General features: G+C 37.8%; 1 protein-coding gene across 1 annotated transcript in view; it reads left to right on the top strand.

Moving 5' to 3' along the window:
• Positions 1–14,407, top strand: part of LOC309666875 (uncharacterized protein) — a 367,169-nt gene that overhangs the window by 51,910 nt on the left and 300,852 nt on the right. The window lies entirely within an intron of this gene.

The raw sequence follows: 14,407 nt of genomic DNA, 5'->3' as shown, positions 1-14,407 counted from the left end.
AAAAGGAGCAGTCTCTATACTCTAACTTCTGCCCCCAAACTATCAGACCATGGGGTTTTTAACAAGTTGTTTAGTGAAAAGACACAGCCTGAAAAGACTTGGGAGATTTTAATTCTTTTGTTTTACAAGTGAAGAAACTGCAATCCAGACACTGCTAAGGTCATGCATTCAGGAATTATTTATTGCATACCTCTTTCTGATATGCAAAAACTAATTATCCAAAGTAATTGCACACAGAGAACTTACAGTCTAAGGGGAAAAGGGCAAGAACTCAAAACAGTATATACTAATGAAATAATAAAGATAATAATAATCAGTTACTATGGGCGGCCATGTGTCAGATGTGGTTACATGATGTGTTTCTGTCACCTCATTTACTCTCCCAATCTCTTACAAGTAAGTATAATTGTTTCACCATTAAAGATGCACTGATTGAGGCTCAGGAATTAAATTCATTCATTCATTCATTCATTCATTCAACAAATAATTCTAATTCAAGATACTTGAAACAGAGCAGTCATCAAAAAGAAAAAGATACGTATATCTTTTTATCTTTATATATCTTTATAGATTTTTTTATATGTCTTACCTAGGGATAAGTCTTATGAAGAAAAATAAGACAAGAGGACAAAAGGACAACAAGGGGGAGAGGTTTCCTTTGTGAGGTGATACTTAAGAAGAGACTTAAAGTAAGTGAGCAAAACCATAGAGATACTGGGGGAAGAATATTTGAAGCACAAGGGATAGAAAGTGCAAAAGCCCTGGGACAGGAGTTTATGTGAGAAATATTAGTTCCCCCTTTCTTATTTCTTAGGGGATAACAAGATAAACCAGACTTGAAGCCTGCCCTCAAGAAATTTATAATTTACTAGAAGGGTAAAACCCATGGTAGAGTAATGAAAGAGATAAAAATAAAATTAACGGTGGAAAGAGGTAGAGATTTTGTTCAATTAGGAAAGAGGGAAATAACTGCAGATTTGAGAAGACTGGAAACCTCCCCAAAGTGGCTTTTGAACTCTAACTTTAAGAACAGGTCATTTGACCGCTGGGAAGTTAGAAATGGGTAAGTTCTCCAGAGTAAGGAACAGTTTCTAACCAGTGGGAACAACTTGATCAAAGTAGAGCATTACAGAAAAAGTAGTTCAATTTGGCCAGAATATAGCAGGAAGGAGAGCAAAAGGAGACACTGAATGAGGGCATATTTAGTCCAATCTGTGGTACTTGCTCGTCAGTAATGGCAGGAGTTGATGACTTTTTGAACATAGGGTTTGAGGGGGAAGGATGAATTGACATTGACGTTTTGCACCTTGATGACAAGAAGAAAGGTTAATAGAAATAAGGAAGTCAAAAAGGGGAGCTGGTGGTGACTTTGAAGACAGTCGACATGTTTGGTATGTTAACTATGGTTCCTCATACTGAGCAGTGGTCCTCAGGCAGGAGCACGCATTGAAATAATAGGGAATGTTGTTAAAACCCTGATTGCTGGGCTCCACCTGCTGAGTTTTTGAATCACTAACGAGTTATAATTTGCTTTTCTAGCAAATTTCCAAGTAATTCTATTACTGCTGAAGCAAAGGCCACAGTTTGAGAACCACTATCCTGGAAGAATATTTAAGTTGAAACAGACAGAGGAAAATTCGGAAGACAAAAAGATTACCTGCAGAGAGCGGCAAAAAAGCCAATCAGAGCCTGTGGAAAAGTGGCAAAGTTTTACAAAAGTCACTGTGAGCGTCTTCCTAGAGAACTGAGATTACAATTCAAATCATCTCTTTAGGTTTCTCTCCATTTTCATTTTCACACATTTTCTGATCTTTAAATGCCAATGACATAGAGATGGTTCTAGGATTAAGAACAGATGTTTACAAATTATTTTGAAAGTGTTCTGGAAAGCGGTAATAGAAACATAATGTAAGTCATATATGTGATTTTTAATTTCCTAGTGCACTCATTTAAAACATTTTTTTAAAAAAGTAAGGAGAAACACATGAAATCATGTGTAAAATATATTTATTTCAAAGTGTAATAAATATAAGAGATTATTAAGGAGATATTTTACTTTTTTGTAGTAAATCCTTGAAGTCCAGTCTGTAGTTTACTCTTATAGGCCACCTCTATTTGGATTAGCCACACTGTAAGTACTCAGTACTCCATGTGAGAAGTGGCCGTCATATCGGGCACTGCAGTGCCAGAGACTTACAGTGGAAATGCCCAATAATAAAAGGACAGAATTAAGTATACCTGGGACTTAAGAGCAGCAGTCAGAGATGGGACCAAACTAATTTAAATGTTACTGATCCTAACTTCTTTACACTAAGGCAAAAGCCAGGAAATGGTTCATGAGACAGGGGAAAAGATGAGATTAAATAAAATTAAATTGACTTCTCTTCCAGCCAAGATGGAGTAACAGGAACCAGATTTACCTTCATAACTGAAAAATCAAAAAAAACCCAAACAAACAAAAAACCAAAATCCCCCCCAAAAGACCCCCAAATATATGAAACAATGGTTTTCATATATTAGGTATCAGTCAGTGTAGAATGTAATTCCTGAGAGAGAAGAAATAAACAAGGTGAACCTTACAAATGCCTCAGCTTATCATTGGGAGACTTTCTAGGGCAGAGTAGACTTCTGTCTGAACTAGAACTATTAAAATAGGCCAATATCCACATTCTTTTGGCTCTAAGGATGGCAAAGTTGGTTGGTTCAGATGGATGAGGTAAATCCTACCCAGTTAAGAAAACTAATTTTAGAGTTCTTCTATATAATTTGCTTTTGTCAACTATTAACTTTACAAAGTGAAACTGCTATAATTCAATTTAAAATTTAAAGTTAACAAAATAGGAAGAACATACAAATATTTACTGAGAATTGCTTAGATCCACAAATCTGATCCTGTGGATTACAAACTGCATTCCTCTTTTTTCTGTAACTCATCACTGCATTTGTTTTGTAGCTGTGCATACTCTATCCACCTTGTTCATCTTCATTGTACGTTTAAAATAGCGTATTTCCAAGGAAAAGCTTCAGGGATAGTAGTTTCTTAGCAACTCCTGTTCTTATACTCTTACTTTAAAATATGGTCATTTTTTTCCATGTATTTGATTTTCTAAGTTTCAGATTTAATATCTGTCATTTCCTAATATGTTAGTTACCAGAATATTAGAATTTGTCTAATTGCGTGTGGTGGGTATTAGAGAAGTTCTGGTTAAATTATAATTTAAGGGTTTTTAAAAGTGAATAAGTGGGAGGGGAGTCCCAATGGAGCAATGAAGAATATATCTCTGCAGCTTAGTTGTATTATTTGAAGAATATGCTTTTTCTCAATGCTTATGGAAGAATAAAGGAAATTATCTACAAACTCTATTTTCTCGCTCCCATATTGATTCTTACCACAATTGAAGAAGGCGTTTGCAACTCAAACTCTATAATAAAAGATTAGTTGAGAAGAAATGTTTATACTGGTTAGAAGTCTGACAACTTTTTATAAAGGTTAGCTCCCACCGGTCACGTTGAACCAAATAAGCATTGCAGAGTCCTTTCTTTAAAAGAAGAATTCAACTACTTTATCTCCCTTAAAGTTGGCTAATGCTGGTAGCTAGTCAAGGCTTTTCTGACTCCCTGCTCCCATTCCTAAAAGCAAAAACAAATGCACCAACAAGTAGGGAAAATGAGAATGTCATATGCTAAACTTTCCCCTGAACTCTGCATATAATTTCTCAACTTTTTCATATATCAACTTTACCATAATCAAGATGGTAACTCTCAAAGTATCTTGCAGGAAAATTAATTACTGAGTTTTTCTGCCACACCATAGTATAGAATTATAAATTTTTATGTCTAGGAGGATCTTCATTTTCAAGATGGAGAAACTGAGGCTGAGGAGAGTGAAGTCAGCTCTCTGTGGTGTTAATAGGTTTTTGATAGTGGTTTCTCCCTTGGAGGCATGTGTTAGCAATGGAAAGGACACAACTTGGAAATTAAATGGACCAAGATTTGAATTCTACCTTTTTAAACTATATTTACATAGACAATTTACTTAACTCATTGAGCCTAACTTTTATTAACTATAAAATGGAAATGCTAGCTATTTATTGTTGTAATAGAAATTAATGAATATATGTATGTGGCAGTGTCCAAATTTACACATTAATATTTGAATTGCTTAAATATAACTTTATTATTTATTTCTTATATCAAAATTCAACTTTTTTCTAAAGCTCCCAATCTCCACAGAGTGAAAAATTATTATTTTATCCAATTTTAATAAATCTAGAGCAATCCATTGATCTTTTAATAATAAAGTGAAATCTCATCTCAGTTACTTTCTAATACTTAGACACTTTGGGGTACATATTCAGTTTTTGGAGATTTCTTCCCTTTCCTCTTCTTTATTATTAAGCTCAAATTTGACCTGAGTTCCCAAGGAGGTTCCTATGTTGCACTGTCTTGGCACCAAGAAAAAGTTAAACAATGCCCCTGGGGCGTTGGTTGGAAATATCTCATCCCCATAATCTCTGGCCATGAGCCCACCGTATCACCAGGCATCCTCAGCTGATACCCACTAAAGTTGGTCTTTTGGGCACTGTGCCAACATCCATCACAAAAGACAACGAAATTAGTCACTGCCTCCAGATGAGAGTTCCCTGCCTTCTTCAGCTTCTTTATCTCAAGCTCAAGCTTTAGTCACCCATTTACCTCTGTACTCTCCCTCATCCTCTTTAGGTGCTCAGAAACTATCAGCTGCTTTCCATGAAACGCCCCTGAATCTTCTCTTGAGGCCAGTTGCCTGGAAATCTCCCTGGATTATGGCTACCTGATCATGCCCACTTTATGCTGGCTTCCGGAGCACTCGTATTCCAAAAAAGAAAGTGGAGCACAGCCTTCTTTGCTTTCGGATTCTCACCTCACGTTGTCTGAGGTTTGTTTTGCCTCACCTCTCTCCATCCTGGGCAGGCCCAGGGAATGAAGGATGCTAGTCCCCAGAGACCTCAGGTAGCATCTCTACCTTTAGTCTAGTCTCCTTAATTCTCTCCTCAAGTGCTTCCCCCAAATCCAGAGGGTCTTTTGCTTCCTGCCCCGTGAAGTGGGAGAGGAGACTTCCTTCATGCTAGGCTTCATTTTTTTCCTGCTCTATGACTTATACCATCGCCAAAGATTTTTGCTTTCTTTAAATCCTCTCACATGTATAGAGACAAGAAGTCCAATATCAGTATCACTGGGCTGAAATTAAGGTGTTGACAGGGTCACTCTCACAACTGTGTATGTGGGAATACATTCCTTACCTCTTCCATATTCTGGAACTACATTCCTTGTCTCACGGTCCCTTCCTCCACTTGCCAAGCCAGCTTCAAACCTCTCTCTGTTTTTGCCTTCTGACCGTGTCCAACCTTCCTCTGCCTCTCTCTCTCTCTTTTTTTTAATATTTATTTATTTATTTATTTATTTATTTATTTATTGGCTGTGTCAGGTCTTAGTTGATGCATGAGGGATCTTCAATGTGGCATGTGGGATCTTTTGTTGCAGCCCATGGGCTTCTCTCTCTAGTTGTGTCACGTGGGCTCAGTAGTTGTTGTTCATGTGCTCTGTAGTTGCGGCACACAGGCTTAGTTGCCCCGCGGCATGTGGGATCCTAGTTCCCCAGCCAGGGATCAAACCTGAGTCCCCTGCACTGGAAGGAGGATTCTTAACCACTGGACCACCAGGGAAGTCCCCCTCTGCCTCTTTCTTAGCAGGACACTTAGGACACTCAGGGTCCACCCAGATAATGCAGGATAATCTCCTCATCTCAAGAGCCTTAACTTAATCACATCCGTAAAAACAACTTTACCATAGGATAATGTGCACAGGTTCTGTGGATTAGAAGTTGATATTGTTGGGGGGTGGGGGGTGGGATCACCATTCAGCCTATGACAGATGCCAGTGTAATTTAATGAGAAACAAAGTTCTTTTCAACAAAATTGTACTGGAACAACTGGATATCTATATGGAAAAAGATCACATCTCATCCCTATTTCACACTATATGCAAAAATTAATTTAAAATGGATCACAGTCTTAAATGTAAAAGCTAAAACTGTAAAGCTTCTAGGATAGCTATTTTCCTGAATTTGATAGTCTTCAAAGCATCTAGTATATTGTCTAATATAGTTATATTAAAGTTGATCAGCCTAAGTATCTCATTCATTCATAACCCTTAATGGAAATTTTAAACAATGATGTTTTATGTCCCTCCTTATTACAATGGGAATGCACATTAATTTATAAAATGCATACACTAGAATAGGGCAACATTATAATAACCAAATAAGCAAGAATGTTAAGAAAAATAAGTGTTTGGGAAAAATTAAATTAAGTAAGGAAATAGGTTAGCAAATAAACTGCCTGTTGGGAGTCCAGTCCAAGAGGCTCAAATTTGACCTTTTTATCTATCAGCACAAAGAAGACAAAATACATACAGAGTCCATAAAATAAAAGAGTATTTGTTACCCAAAGATATCATGATTTTTCTGATACTGAGAGATGGGAAAAAATTCTGCCTGAGTTTTCAAGAAGAGAAAACTGGACAGTCGTGAGGATAAAGAGCAGCCTTTCAATTAGTTTAATAAGGAGCTTCCCAGACAACATCCCAGCATGCTACTCAGTGTGGGCAGATGGAAGAAAGCCAAAGGGCTGTTCAGCCAAACATATTCTACAGAGGTCTCATAGGTTGTCATGACTGGGTTTGACCTGAGGTGAACAGGTGCTATGTAAAAGAAAAGAAAGAGGGATCATATCTTAGTTTGAGAGACACTGGATTAAAAATATGAAAGACATTTCATTGCTATAGGACTTTGCAGAGGCTTTAATTTATTAATACATATTGTGAATTTCCAAAAAAAAAATGACATTATTTCCTGTACTATCAAACTATTTTGCCAGGAATTAACTTCCCAACTGTGTTTCCCAAGTTAACTTTGTGGAGAGTACTTTACTTTGGAGTATCTGTAGGGTGTAGGGGTGAGCGTTTTATCTAAGACATTTTGATTAAAGGTGGTCCAAAGAAATAATATATCTATGTAAGTGCTGAGGCTCATGTCAAACTGAGGATTCTGCATTGGGAAGGAACTGTGGCGGTGGAAGTATGAGAGAGGGCAGAGCAACCTCATTTCCCGCACTCGCATGATAAGAAGGCTACTTTGCATGGGCTCCACACCAGAGGACATGGCATTTTTCTCGTGCGTGGACCAGAGTTGAGTATCATCCTTGGAAACTTGTCACCAGTAGATGTGTTTATATGATGAAGCACTGGTGGGGTGTTTGGCCAAATGTCCATAAATCTGAAGCATTTTTTTTCCCAGTGGCATAGAAAAAGTTGAAGAAACAAAGATTTTTACTTGGTTAGGAATAAAAACAATTTAAAATCAGTACCTAACAACAACAACTGAAAAAAAAAAAGGCTTAAAAAAGACAAAATCTTCAAAACAAACACACTATGATAGAATAAAAAATTAATTCCTGTAAAAGTAAAAGCAATTCTGAATATGCAAAATATACTCACAGATTTTGAAAGCTCCATGCCTGAAGCTTTTTGCTTAGAGAACGAAATACTTCTCATTGCCCTAACCCAGCTGTCTCTTAAGACATGGATTGAGAGCTGCTAACTCTGGGAGCCTGAGTGCCTGCTGGGGGATCCCAGGCATCGTTCCAAAGTCAGTCTCACTTGATAGCATAGTCCCCTTACTCCCATAACTGTCGGAGAGTTCCCACTGCTGGACATGTTTCCTCCAAGCGTTCCAAGAAAGGTCAGCAAGATCAAACAGCAATTTTCAAGGAAGAGAAATTGCCCATGAACAGCCTTATCAGACATTCTGAGCTACTGTGTTGAGTAAGGAATATTATCTGCCAGACTTATTCTTTGTCTAGGCTAGTCTAGTCTTGCTACGAAATAGCCGAGGGAGAGGCAGAGATGGCTTTCTTCCTTACCCTTAGGGTTCCAGCTATTATGATTTGAGGACACAAGGAAAGATCTTTCTGCCTTAAAAAATGTATCCCACTTGTTTAAGTGGTGTCATTGTTGCCATATTTTAGAAAAATTAGGTAAAAATAAGATGAAATAAAATATTCTAAGTGTGGACTCATTTCTTAAATCTTTCCAACTAAGAGTGAAAAGAGCAGATACTTTTGGAAATGGATCCCTGAGAGATGTTAAATAAGGTCTTGAAAGGCAACTAAATGGAATAGACTCAAAGAAAAGAGAGACTGATGTCTAGCTAAACCAAAAGAGTTTGACAGACATTGACATCCTGTAAGGGGAGGGAAATCACAGCTCTGAGGTCACCTACTGTAGGGAAGGGAACAAAAATACGATAGTTCAGAGAGAAGAGTTAAGGCCAAAATATAAGTGGGGAAAGTAGATAAGTAGTTTCTAAACAGAGATTAGGTTCAACACCTAAGAATATGAGGACTGAGCCTAAGACAGCCTCTCTTACTCGTTGGTCTTTGGCATCCTGCTTAGGATGACTTGAGATGCACTGGAGGCAGAGAAATGTGCCTCCACCGGCCACTTTAATCCCTCAGCTATGAGACAGCACAGAATCACAAGGAGAGTTCAAATAAATCTTACAACTGACTTTGCTCATTCCATTTCATCAAACAATGCATAGCAACATTGGTCCTTCATCCATTTTCTGAACTCTTCTACTTTAAAATATGTAATTCTGAGACCATGACTTTCTAATCCTACTCCTCAATCCACTCATCTTTCTCATCAAATCTTCTCTTTGATAGTGTCACACTTCAGTCCCCTGGTCCTTCCATGATGGCTCTCCTGGTTTGCCTAACTCCCTATCCAGCAGAGACAAACATTTCCCTCTGCATTCTTATCCAAACCCTCATGTGCCTCAACCCACCAAACTTAGACAATCCTCTCTCTCAGGTCAATTGAGCCATCTGTTTGTCTCTTGTATCTACTCCCTAGGTGCTGAGACAATCAAATTGCATTACTCAGCTGGTTGGTTGTACTACAGAATAATGGTTTCTGGTCTTAGTTTGTCTCTCAGAGACACACTTTTTTTTGAGTTCATTTAACAAATGATCATTGCTCACTACTTTCCCAATACATGCAAAATATGCTAAGTGCTGAAATATATGGCAAGAGTACTAAATATTTATGCAAGTTTGAAAACTGAAGGGCTCTTGTGAGATGCTTGAAATGATTAAGATGCATTAATTATCTTTTTACCTTTTCTTTTACTGTAAGAATCATGGCATCTTAGAATCTCTAAGGACACCTTAAAATAAACCTGAACAAGAGCAGAAGCTAGTTGTCGGCATCCGTGGAGAGCGACACCATAGATCCCCAAACCTGTCAGAGACCAAACTTCAAGGGAGAAGCACTGATGTCCAGTGCCTTTTTCTCTCTCCTCCCCCTTAAGAGCCCTGTGGTCTCCAGCATTCTTTGTACTTCCTATAATTCTGGCTGTGTTACATAGTCTTTCCTCTTTAATCTGAGCTAGAAATCCATCCTCTATCCTACTCCAATTTGTTTGAGAAGGCACACATTGGATATTTACTGTATGCCAGACCCTGTACTGAGGATACAAACATGAATATCACACCTTCGAAAAGTCACTGAATCTCCTTTTGAACTTCCATTCAACTGACACTTTATGATTGTTTTTATCATCTTAGTTTAAGAAAAGGTCATAGGCTTATATGCAATTTTTAATAAGGTCTGGCCTTGGAATTGGGTAAGTACATTTCTTCCTTAGAAAAATGTAGGAAAATCAGAAGGATGGGTAACCCTCTAAATAAGTCCTAACATGAATATGAGGGAAGCGGAAAAGTTTATCTACTGGCAGCCTGAAATGTAAGAGGATCTGTGGTGAACAGTAAGGGTGATGGGGACATGGATGAAGTTGGGAACTTTAATGAGAAAAAGGTCTGGGATAGCTGTTGTTGATATGGGAAGAAAAAAGATAATATGAGCACATTTGTAAAAGCCTAATCTACTAACTTAATAGGTTATTTAACCTATTTTTTCTCAAAATCTGAATGCTAGTTTACTCAAAGGTCCATGCTTACTTGGACCTTTTAACATTAAAATACAGGCCCCTGGATAATAGTTACTGAATGATTTACTTATCTTTTAAACCATTTTCTGGTTTCCGTAATGTCTGAGAAAAGAGGTTAGAAAAGTGAATGAGACTTGCCATCCAGAAGAATACAGACATGGGAGGCAGTCTGATGCATTGATTAAAAGCATGGGTTCTTGGTTTGCAGGGCAGAAATTGAGAAATATGAGAATGTCGATCATGGAAAGCAGTAGAAGTTTCTCATGGATTTATAAATTTACAGACAATATGACCAAGATTTTACCTCAACTGAATCAAAGTTGTTTATATTTCAGAAAGGGACATCAAATCCTAAATCAGGGACCAGCTGAAAGAAGAATTTTGCTTCTTTAGGCCATACATAATGGTTTCTCTCTTGGCCCTTTTCTCAGCCTTTCTCTCTTCACTCTCTTCCTGGTAATCTCATTTAATGCCATGACTATTCCCTATCCACAAAGTCAAACTAAATTGAAAAATAGAATTATGACTTCTTTCTTCAGTTTGGAATAGATGTCCAAAAGTGGGTTTGGTGAAGAGCCTGCCCTACCAAACAAAGTCTGTAAAAAGGCTTAGGCAACAAACGGTAGGATGGAAAAGAGGTCATCAATCTCGGTCACAACCGATCACAAACACACGTCTGCATAATGATTGGCTCTAAGTCAAACGAATTTCTGAGAGCAGGGGAAAGTTAAACAATCCACATCTAGTAAACTTGGCTGTGCACTGCAGGAATCAACCTTCTTTATTAAAAGCATGTGAGCTGTGGGTAAAAGTGGTCAGGGATGACAGTGGGCCATGAACTAAGCATATGAAAATATCCCCTTCCTCCATCATATAATATCTCCTTCCTTCATTTTTATGATCCAGACTACAGAGAAAAAAATCAGGAAGTAAGAAGTTGAAAATAGTATGTAAGAAACATAGCCCTCGTTCCTTAGTTTTATTAGTTTAGTCAACAAAAATTCAAAAATTCCTGAATGTCCACCATGTTTCGGGCATTGTCAGATATCTAAACCATGGCACGTGGTAGGGTTGGTATTTAGCTATCCATCAATTCTACTGTCTTCTGGAGAGCATGCCTCTCTAACATTTTCACATCTTTCTGACGCCTTTAAAATATACCCTCTCACACACACAAAGTCACCAGTGGCTAAGACCTTCTTCTATGACAAAGGAAAAAAGTGTAACTATGACTGCTGATTACACAAAGACCTCATTTTTCCCATTCTTATTGTCCATGATTGTCCCTGGCATACATGTCTGGAACTACTGATGCAGTGGGCTGAAGGGACATGTCCTTCTGCTCAGACAACTGATGTCTTGGGGTGCAGGGGACACGTCCTTCTGCTGGTCTCCCTCACCTTGATGTCAGCCTCATGAGTCCTCTACGACTCAGCCTCCACTGAAGAATTAAATATTAAGCAGGATCCAGATGGAGACTGGACACAGAAGACTTTCGTTCCTTGTCTGACCATGTTTAATATTTGCAAAGATGTCAGGTTTTTATGGGTTGAATTGTGTCCCCCACACCAAATTCATAGATTGAGGTCCTAACCCACAGTATCTCAGAAGTGACCTTACTGGGAGTTGGGATCTTTACAGAGGTAATAGAATTAAAATAAGGTTGTAAGAGTTGGTCCTATCCCAACATGACTGGTGCCCTTATTAAAAAGGAAAGTTTGGAGACAGATACACAGACAAGTAGAACACTAAATGAAGATGAAGGCAGATATCAGATACACAGACAAGTAGAACACTAAATGAAGATGAAGGCAGATATCAGAATGATGCTTCTTTCTACATGCGATGGAATGCCAAAGCATTGCCAGCAAGCCACCAGAAGCTCGAGAAGAGGCATAGAACTGATTCTTCCTCATAGCCCTTAAAAGGAACCAACTCTGATGACATCTTGATCTTAGACTTCTAGCCTCTGGAACTGTGAGACAACAAATTGCTGTTGTTTAAGCCACTCCGTTTGTGGTATTTTATTATGGCAGCAAACTAAGACACAGGGCTAATGCCTTACACTGTACAAGGTACTGAATTGTCTCTAGGTTCATATGCAACCTCTTAAGAGATATAAATGCCTCTCGAAATCTTTTCAAGTTTGTATGTTAAGAGCTTTGAAAATGAAAAGAAAAAAGAGCAAATATTATTTCTTCAGAATGATTCTACAAAAATGATGACAGTGTGCTATTTGAAAAGACCCTCTCTTTGGAAAAGGGCACCTTGCATTCTCATCATTTATTTCCAACTGAGACAAAGAACTGCTCTTTTATTTCCATGTCAGATAATCACATTTTCAATGATCTAACTAAAAAAAGCGGTAATTCACATAAATTGTTGTATGTGCTGCTTGTCATTTTACACTACCTTATTTTGTCTCATGAGCAGGGCACTAATGAATTAAAAGTCCAGAACAGACCAAAGATGGGCAAGTTTGGATGCATTAATATTTACCATGAAATCTTGGTTATGATCACTCTATGTAAACTGAAAACTATTTAAACAAGTCTTCCTTGTTTCTTTGCTCTAGGCTTATAATCATCACCACTAAAATCTGGAACACCAAACCAGAGCATAGTGAGGTATAGTGACTTAGAAATTAGGAGAAAGGATTCTAACCTAAGTGTAGCAGGGCCAGCAACATAATTTTCAGGGCCCAGTGCAAGAAGAAAATGCAGGGACCCTTGGCAAAAAGCAGGAAAAAAAGAGTAATTGAAGGTAATAAAATATAAGCTATTTCTTTTCTTCTGCATCATGGTGTTTTTATTTCTATTTAATATTGTGCTAAGTAAAGAAAAATTAACATTTTAAATGATTGGCATGAATTTTGCCGTTTACCATTATATTGTGCATGGGAAGTTTTAATTTGTCCTTATGCAAATATAAGGGCATATAACTCATATGCAAATATCACTGAAATCACACAATTCATATTTAATACTTTTTACATGCATATGTATTTCATTCTTACCAGACAGTGGAAACTCTGCACGGAACTAACTCAGCTGTTTTCTGTTTTGTTTTGTTTTGTTTTTTTAACTCAACTGTTTTTATTTCAATTCTTGATACACACATATCCTACCAATACTCTCTACCTTAGAGGTAAGGAAAGATCAAAAAGAAGAAGAACTATGAGTTGCACTATCTTTACCTTTCCTTCTGTGTCATCATGTTCAGCATAAGTGGTTAACTAATACAAGGAAGTCACATAACTAAGAAAGGATATGATAGGGTTATTTGGTTGTTTGTGTTTTCTTAGAATGCCAGAGCCTTCCTGTGTTCAAAGCAAGTTCTCATTGGAATGGAATGGGTAGTCCCTCAGGGCTGTCAGGATCCCCACCACCACCACCCACAGTTACTCAGTCGTAGAGCTAACATGCATACCTTGCACTTGCTTTGAGTCTTGTTGAACTCCATGCATCATGGGTCTACCAGAAGTCTGTGATCAGGGATACCACATGCTATGTGCAAATGAAGTAACAAAGAACAACACACACTCCATGCATTTCTCTTACAAACCACAAGTTCAAAGATAAAATGATTAAGAGTTTCTGAATAGTGACAACAGAGCATTAAACCAAACATGGGGTCCTGTGTAATGGCACAGTTTGCACGCTTACAAAGACAGCCCTGGGCTCTCACCTGGATTCTCCCAGTAACGTGCTACATCTTGGGTAATTCATTTACCTCTATGGGAGTCATTTCCTTGTCTGTGAGATAAGAAGGAAGAAACTCTGACACCACTCAAAAATTCTATGGATCTTTGCTCTTCATTTCATTTCTTTCCAATCTTTACTTATCTTTTTTTTTTTTTTAGCAGTCTTACCACTCCTACTCACAAGAATATAAATTTTATGAAGGTAGGAACTTTGTTTAGTTCACAACTGTATACCAAATGAGTAGAACTGGGGCTTAGGATGTAGTATGTTCTCTATGAATGTAAAATAAATGAAGGAAAAATAAACATACACATCCCATGCTGCTTGATTTTCCTCACTCTATCTATATAGAAAGACCTAGAATCAAGCATTTTATTTTATTTTTTTAGTTTTTCTTTTAGTTTTTCTTTCTTTGAAGTAAAATTGCTTTACAATGTTGTGTTAATTGCTGCTGCACAGTGAAGTGAATCAGCTATATGTATACATATATCCCCTCCCTCTTAGACCTCCCTCCCTCCCCCCCATCTCACCCATCTAGGTCATCACAGAGCACCGAGCTGAGCTTCCTGTCCCCAACAACAGATGAACGGATAAAGAAGATGTGGTGGTACTTATATACGATGGAATATTACTCAGCCATAAAAAGGAACAA

This window comes from Balaenoptera physalus (genome assembly GCF_965194825.1).
Source record: "Balaenoptera physalus genome assembly, chromosome: 9".
Classification (NCBI taxonomy): domain Eukaryota; kingdom Metazoa; phylum Chordata; class Mammalia; order Artiodactyla; family Balaenopteridae; genus Balaenoptera; species Balaenoptera physalus.
The sequence above is the reverse complement of the archived record's forward strand: the minus strand, read 5'-3'. Positions and strand labels throughout refer to the sequence as shown.